The sequence below is a fragment of the Oncorhynchus nerka genome, linkage group LG26 (genome assembly GCF_034236695.1).
Source record: "Oncorhynchus nerka isolate Pitt River linkage group LG26, Oner_Uvic_2.0, whole genome shotgun sequence".
Taxonomy (NCBI): Eukaryota; Metazoa; Chordata; class Actinopteri; order Salmoniformes; family Salmonidae; genus Oncorhynchus; species Oncorhynchus nerka.
In genome coordinates this window covers 45,150,552-45,158,051 of record NC_088421.1, presented here as the reverse complement: position 1 = coordinate 45,158,051, position 7,500 = coordinate 45,150,552, and the positions used below count along the sequence as shown (strand labels likewise).

Below are 7,500 nucleotides of genomic sequence, written 5' to 3'. Positions count from 1 at the left end.
GACTCCATTCCACTGACACCATTCCCCTGACTCCATTCCCCTGACTCCATTCCACTGATTACATTCCACCTACTCCATTCCCCTGACTCCATTCCACTGACTCCATTCCACTGACTCCATTCCCCTGACTCCATTCCCCTGACTCCATTCCACTGACTCCATTCCCCTGACTCCATTCCACTGACACCATTCCACCTACTCCATTCCCCTGACTCCATTCCACTGACTCCATTCCACTGACTCCATTCCACTGACTCCATTCCCCTGACTCCATTCCCCTGACTCCATTCCACTGACTCCATTCCACTGACTCCATTCTCCTGACTCCATTCCCCTGACTCCATTCCACTGACTCTCTGTTCTCTGTGTTCCCTGTGTTTCCTGTGTTCCCTGTGTTCCTGTGTTCCCTGTGTTCTCTGTGTTCCCTGTGTTCCCTGTGTTTTCTGTGTTCCCTGTGTTATCTGTGTTCGCTGTGTTCCCTGTGTTCCCTGTGTTTCCTGTGTTCCCTGTGTTTCCTGTGTTCCCTGTGTTTCCTGTGTTCCCTGTGTTCCCTGTGTTCCCTCTGTTCTCTGTGTTCCCTGTGTTCTCTGTGTTCCCTGTGTTATCTGTGTTCCCTGTGTTTCCTGTGTTCCCTGTGTTCCCTGTGTTTTCTGTGTTCCCTGTGTTATCTGTGTTCCCTGTGTTCTCTGTGTTCCCTGTGTTCCCTGTGTTTCCTGTGTTCCCTGTGTTCCCTCTGTTCTCTGTGTTCCCTGTGTTCTCTGTGTTCTCTGTGTTCCCTGTGTTATCTGTGTTCCCTGTGTTCCCTGTGTTCCCTGTGTTTCCTGTGTTTCCTGTGTTCCCTCTGTTCTCTGTGTTCCCTGTGTTCTCTGTGTTCCCTGTGTTTCCTGTGTTCCCTGTGTTCCCTGTGTTTCCTGTGTTTTCTGTGTTTCCTGTGTTTCCTGTGTTCCCTGTGTATCCTGTGTTCCCTGTGTTCCCTGTGTTCCCCGTGTTAACATTCCCTTATCAGCTTTCCAAATGACTTTCTCCCAGACCTCCGCCAGGCGAGATGCAGATTGTATCAGAGCCGTTGAAGTGCTACAGGACCAGCTGTAAATAGACCAAACAGACATGGCTACAGGATGTGGTGATTCCATTGCAGCCTCAGTAGCCCACTGAGCTGAGACATAGCACTATCTGAACCAGCTCTGCTATACCAACACACGCTCCCCAGTGCTGTATGGCCAGCAAGACTTACTGGAAGACAGAGACTGGTGCTCCTCAGTCACACACAAGGGAACACAGTAGTGTTGAGTCACACACAAGGGAACACAGCACAGTGTTGAGTCAAACACAAGGGAACACAGTAGTGTTGAGTCACACACAAGGGAACACAGTAGTGTTGAGTCACACACAAGGGAACACAGCACAGTGTTGAGTCACACACAAGGGAACACAGCACAGTGTTGAGTCACACACAAGGGAACACAGCACAGTGTTGAGTCACACACAAGGGAACACAGTAGTGTTGAGTCACACACAAGGGAACACAGCACAGTGTTGAGTCACACACAAGGGAACACAGCACAGTGTTGAGTCACACACAAGGGAACACAGTAGTGTTGAGTCACACACAAGGGAACACAGTAGTGTTGAGTCACACACAAGGGAACACAGTAGTGTTGAGTCAAACACAAGGGAACACAGCACAGTGTTGAGTCACACACAAGGGAACACAGCACAGTGTTGAGTCACACACAAGGGAACACAGCACAGTGTTGAGTCACACACAAGGGAACACAGTAGTGTTGAGTCACACACAAGGGAACACAGCACAGTGTTGAGTCACACACAAAGGAACACAGTAGTGTTGAAATGACACCAACAACTTAACATCTGATGTGAAACCTGATGGTTAATGAATACAACTTAACATCTGATGTGAAGCCTGATGGTTAATGAATACATGTGAAAGCCATGCATCTGATCTGATCATTCATTCATTCATTCTGATGAATCCCAATGGTTGTCCTCTGTTAATCCCACGGCACAGCTGTGAAATCTCACTCACACAATACGCACAGTAACCGTGTCAGTCGCAGGACAAACCCATCAGCACCATATTGAGAGAGGCACAGTACGGTAGCAGAGCTTACCAGAGAGTTGTATCAGACCAGACCACATGCCGTAGTGTAGTAGGGGGCAGCAGACAGGTGTCCGTGCAGCGTGAGCAGCGTGAGCAGCATGAGGCTAACTGAGAGCATGGTGTTAACTCACCTAGCCACGGCTTGAGGCTAGAGAAACGTCACTGCTATACGAAGTCTCGCTGCACTCTGAAGACACGCACGCAGGCACAAACACACACATGCAGGCATTCACACACACACACACACACACACCTGCCCATGCACACGCATGCACGCGCACACACACACACACCTGCCCATGCACACGCACGCACGCACGCACACACACACACACACACACACACACACACACACACACACACACACACACACACACACACACACTCTATTGAACAACCCACTTGTTGTATAATCAAACCGACAGACACATAACAATTGCATGGAAACAAACAGGAAAGGCACTTGTCCATTTATCATGTATTGTGGACAAGTGGCTCTGTGTAATTTTACAACATACTACCCTACTTAAAGCACTTTCTGTAACCCCAGCACCAAGTAGGTACAATGATTAACCACAGAGACACAGTGCTCTGGAGTAAGCCTGTCCTTATAGAGAGAGACAGAGAGAGAGAGAGAAAAAGAGTGTGTGTGTGTGTGTGTGTGTGTGTGTGTGTGTGTGTGTGTGTGTGTGTGTGTGTGTGTAAGGGGAGATAGCAAAAGAGAGAGAGAGAGAGTGAGAGAGAGTGAGAGAGAGTGTGAGAGAGAGTGAGAAAGAGAGGGAGAGAGGGGGGGAGAGAGGAGAGAGAGAGAGAGAGAGAGAGAGAGAGAGAGAGAGAGAGAGAGAGAGAGAGAGAGGAGAGAGAGAGAGAGAGAGAGAGAGAGAGAGAGGGAGAGAGAGGAGAGGGAGAGAGAGGAGAGAGAGAGAGAGAGAGAGAGAGAGAGAGAGAGAGAGAGAGAGAGAGAGGGAGGAGAGAGAGAGAGAGGAGAGAGAGAGAGAGAGAGAGAGAGAGAGAGAGAGAGAGAGAGAGGAGAGAGAGAGAGAGAGAGAGGAGAGAGAGAGAGAGAGAGAGAGAGGGGGAGAGAGAGGGAGAGGGAGAGAGGGAGAGAGAGAGGGAGAGAGCAGGAGATTGAGACACCAGAGATTGCACAAACCTCCGGTTAGAGAAAAACAACCTGTCAAAACTCATAAGCTACAGGACAGTGGTCTCAGTCAATCCGCCACAGAGGACAACTGTCCTGTAGCAGCTAAAGCACAGCAGCTGTATCACCAGTTTTCCAGTAAGTTTAGTGTTCCTACTGCAGATATAAGACTAGACTCAAAGCATTCTCAAAATGTTTCTCTGATAACTGAGTAACATTCTTCTAAGGTGTTGTGGCAGCAGTGTTCACACATCTCAGGTGTTTTATGATCCAGATCCTGGAGACCAGGTGTTTGACACCCTGATCCAGAGTTCCAGGTGTTGTGACGGGGCATGAGGAAAAACAGGTGTTGTGATGCAGCAGTGTGAGGAACCAGAGTACCAGGTGTTGTGATGCAGCAGTGTGAACCCTGGCTGAGACTAATAGTGGACCCGTGTGAGTATCCGGGTCCAAGATCCGGAACCAGAGTACCAGGTGTTGTGATGCAGCAGTGTGAGGAACCAGAGTACCAGGTGTTGTGATGCAGCCAGAGTACCAGGTGTTGTGATGCAGCAGTGTGAGGAACCAGAGTACCAGGTGTTGTGATGCAGCAGTGTGAGGAACCAGAGTACCAGGTGTTGTGATGCAGCAGTGTGAGGAACCAGAGGACCAGGTGTTGTGATGCAGCAGTGTGAGGAACCAGAGTACCAGGTGTTGTGATGCAGCAGTGTGAGGAACCAGAGGACCAGGTGTTGTGATGCAGCAGTGTGACCAGGTGTTGTGACGCAGCAGTGTGAGGAACCAGAGGACCAGGTGTTGTGATGGCAGGCAGTGTGAGGAACCAGAGTACCAGGTGTGATGCAGCAGTGGAACCAACCAGAGGAACCACCAGGTGTTGTGATGGGGCAGTGTGAGGGAACCAGAGGAACCAGACCAGGTGTTGTGATGCAGCAGTGTGAGGAACCAGAGGACCAGGTGTTGTGATGCAGCAGTGTGAGGGAACCAGAGGACCAGGTGTTGTGATGGGGCAGTGTGAGGAACCAGAGGACCAGGTGTTGTGGTGTTGAGGAACCAGTGACCATGGGCAGTGTGAGGAACCAGAGGACCAGGTGTTGTGATGCAGCAGTGTGAGGAACCAGAGGACCAGGTGTTGTGACGCAGCAGTGTGAGGAACCAGAGGACCAGGTGTTGTGATGCAGCAGTGTGAGGAACCAGAGGACCAGGTGTTGTGACGCAGCAGTGTGAGGAACCAGAGGACCAGGTGTTGTGATGCAGCAGTGTGAGGAACCAGAGGACCAGGTGTTGTGATGGGGCAGTGTGAGGAACCAGAGGACCAGGTGTTGTGATGGGGCAGTGTGAGGAACCAGAGGACCAGGTGTTGTGATGAACCAGAGGACCAGGTGTTGGCAGTGTGAGGAACCAGAGGACCAGGTGTTGTGATGCAGCAGTGTGAGGAACCAGAGGACCAGGTGTTGTGATGGGGCAGTGTGAGGAACCAGAGGACCAGGTGTTGTGATGGGGCAGTGTGAGGAACCAGAGGACCAGGTGTTGTGATGCAGCAGTGTGAGGAACCAGAGGACCAGGTGTTGTGATGCAGCAGTGTGAGGAACCAGAGGACCAGGTGTTGTGATGGGGCAGTGTGAGGAACCAGAGGACCAGGTTACTACAGAGTAAATACAGCTCATTATAGTGATAGCTGTACTGACTTCTACATGAAGCTTGTTCACAACTGGCACAACAAAACAACGCTCCACGCGAGCTCTAGCCCAATCCTAACCCCAATCCTAACCCCAGTCCTAACCCCAGTCCTAACCCCAATCCTAACCCCAGTCCTAACCCCAGTCCTAACCCAGTCCTAACCCCAGTCCTAACCCCAGTCCTAACCCAGTCCTAACCCCAATCCTAACCCCAATCCTAACCCCAGTCCTAACCCCAATCCTAACCCCAGTCCTAACCCAGTCCTAACCCCAATCCTAACCCCAGTCCTAACCCAGTCCTAACCCCAATCCTAACCCCAATCCTAACCCCAAACCTAACCCCAGTCCTAACCCCAATCCTAACCCCAGTCCTAACCCCAATCCTAACCCAGTCCTAACCCCAGACAGACTGGGCTAAACTAATGAAGGGGTGAGCCCCATGTTCAGCTCTAGCCCAGTCCTAACCCCAGTCCTAACCCCAGTCCTAACCCCAGTCCTAACCCCAGACAGACTGGGCTAAACTAATGAAGGGGTGAGCCCCATGTTCAGCTCTAGCCCAGTCCTAACCCCAGTCCTAACCCAGTCCTAACCCCAATCCTAACCCCTGTCCTAACCCCAGTCCTAACCCCAGTCCTAACCCAGTCCTAACCCAGTCCTAACCCCAATCCTAACCCCTGTCCTAACCCCAGTCCTAACCCCAGTCCTAACCCCAATCCTAACCCCTGTCCTAACCCCAGTCCTAACCCCAATCCTAACCCCAATCCTAACCCCAGTCCTAACCCCAGACAGACTGGGCTAAACTAATGAAGGGGTGAGCCCCATGTTCAGCTCTAGCCCAGTCCTAACCCCAGTCCTAACCCAGTCCTAACCCCAGACAGACTGGGCTAAACTAATGAAGGGGTGAGCCCCATGTTCAGCTCTAGCCCAGTCCTAACCCCAGTCCTAACCCCAGTCCTAACCCAGTCCTAACCCCAGACAGACTGGGCTAAACTAATGAAGGGGTGAGCCCCATGTTCAGCTCTAACCCCAGTCCTAACCCCAGTCCTAACCCAGTCCTAACCCCAGTCCTAACCCCAGTCCTAACCCCAATTCTATCCCCAGTCCTATCCCCAGTCCTAACCCAGTCCTATCCCCAGTCCTAACCCCAATCCTATCCCCAGTCCTATCCCCAGTCCTATCCCCAGTCCTAACCCCAGTCCTAACCCCAGACAGACTGGGCTAAACTAATGAAGGGTGAGCCCCATGCAGCCTTCCGCAGCCCCAGGGTGAGTAGAAGCATGACAGGCATTGGTGGTGTGGTTATGCTCCATAGGCTCCAACATTGAACCTTGAACACTGAGCCTCGAGTCAGCATGCATCCAAAATGACACCCTAATCCCAATGGGCCCTGCTCAAGGGTAGTGCACTATATAGGGAATAGGGTGTCATTTAGGACAATGGGCCCTGGTCGAGGGTAGTGCACTATATAGGGAATAGGGTGTCATTTAGGACAATGGGCCCTAGTCAAGGGTAGTGCACTATATAGGGAATAGGGTGTCATTTAGGACCCGCTTCCGACTAATGTGAATCCTGAGGTCCTATCTGACCCCTATGATATCTCCATTTAAACTCTACTCACAGGGTCAGAGGCAGAAGGATGGCAGCTAACATTGAGGGCAAATACATCTCACCATGGTAATATGTCTATTACTCTGTCAGCGTGTGATCTCATCCCTCCCTCGTCTCCTTCCTTACCCTCATTCCAAGCAGACTGGAGCAGTAGTGGAACCAGTTGTGTGTGTCTGACGTAGTGACTGTGGAACCCTGTGAGAGGGACGTGGTGGTGAGCAGTAGTGGAACCAGTTGTGTGTGTCTGACGTAGTGACTGTGGAACCCTGTGAGAGGGACGTGGTGATGAGCAGTAGTGGAACCAGTTGTGTGTGTCTGACGTAGTGACTGTGGAACCCTGTGAGAGGGACGTGGTGGTGAGCAGTAGTAGAACCAGTTGTGTGTGTCTGACGTAGTGACTGTGGAACCCTGTGAGAGGGACGTGGTGGTGAGCAGTAGTAGAACCAGTTGTGTGTGTCTGACGTAGTGACTGTGGAACCCTGTGAGAAGGACGTGGTGGTGAGCAGTAGTAGAACCAGTTGTGTGTGTCTGACGTAGTGACTGTGGAACCCTGTGAGAAGGACGTGGTGGTGAGCAGTAGTAGAACCAGTTGTGTGTGTCTGACGTAGTGACTGTGGAACCCTGTGAGAAGGACGTGGTGGTGAGCAGTAGTAGAACCAGTTGTGTGTGTCTGACGTAGTGACTGTGGAACCCTGTGAGAGGGACGTGGTGGTGAGCAGTAGTAGAACCAGTTGTGTGTGTCTGACGTAGTGACTGTGGAACCCTGTGAGAGGGACGTGGTGGTGAGCAGTAGTAGAACCAGTTGTGTGTGTCTGACGTAGTGACTGTGGAACCCTGTGAGAGGGACGTGGTGGTGAGCAGTAGTAGAACCAGTTGTGTGTGTCTGACGTAGTGACTGTGGAACCCTGTGAGAGGGACGTGGTGGTGAGCAGTAGTAGAACCAGTTGTGTGTG

At 51.5% G+C, this 7,500-nt stretch overlaps 1 protein-coding gene across 3 annotated transcripts in view; it reads right to left on the bottom strand.

The window, feature by feature from the left end:
* gcgra (glucagon receptor a) overlaps window positions 1-7,500 on the bottom strand; it is a 224,410-nt gene that overhangs the window by 83,555 nt on the left and 133,355 nt on the right. Inside the window, exon 1 of one of the 3 annotated variants that reach the window (XM_065010818.1) lies at window positions 2,133-2,298. The exons of the other annotated variants lie outside the window; for them this stretch is intronic. The gene's annotated coding sequence lies outside the window, so the exon portion shown is untranslated. Of the gene's footprint in view, window positions 1-2,132; window positions 2,299-7,500 lie in introns of those variants that run through there. 3 annotated transcript variants of the gene reach the window in all.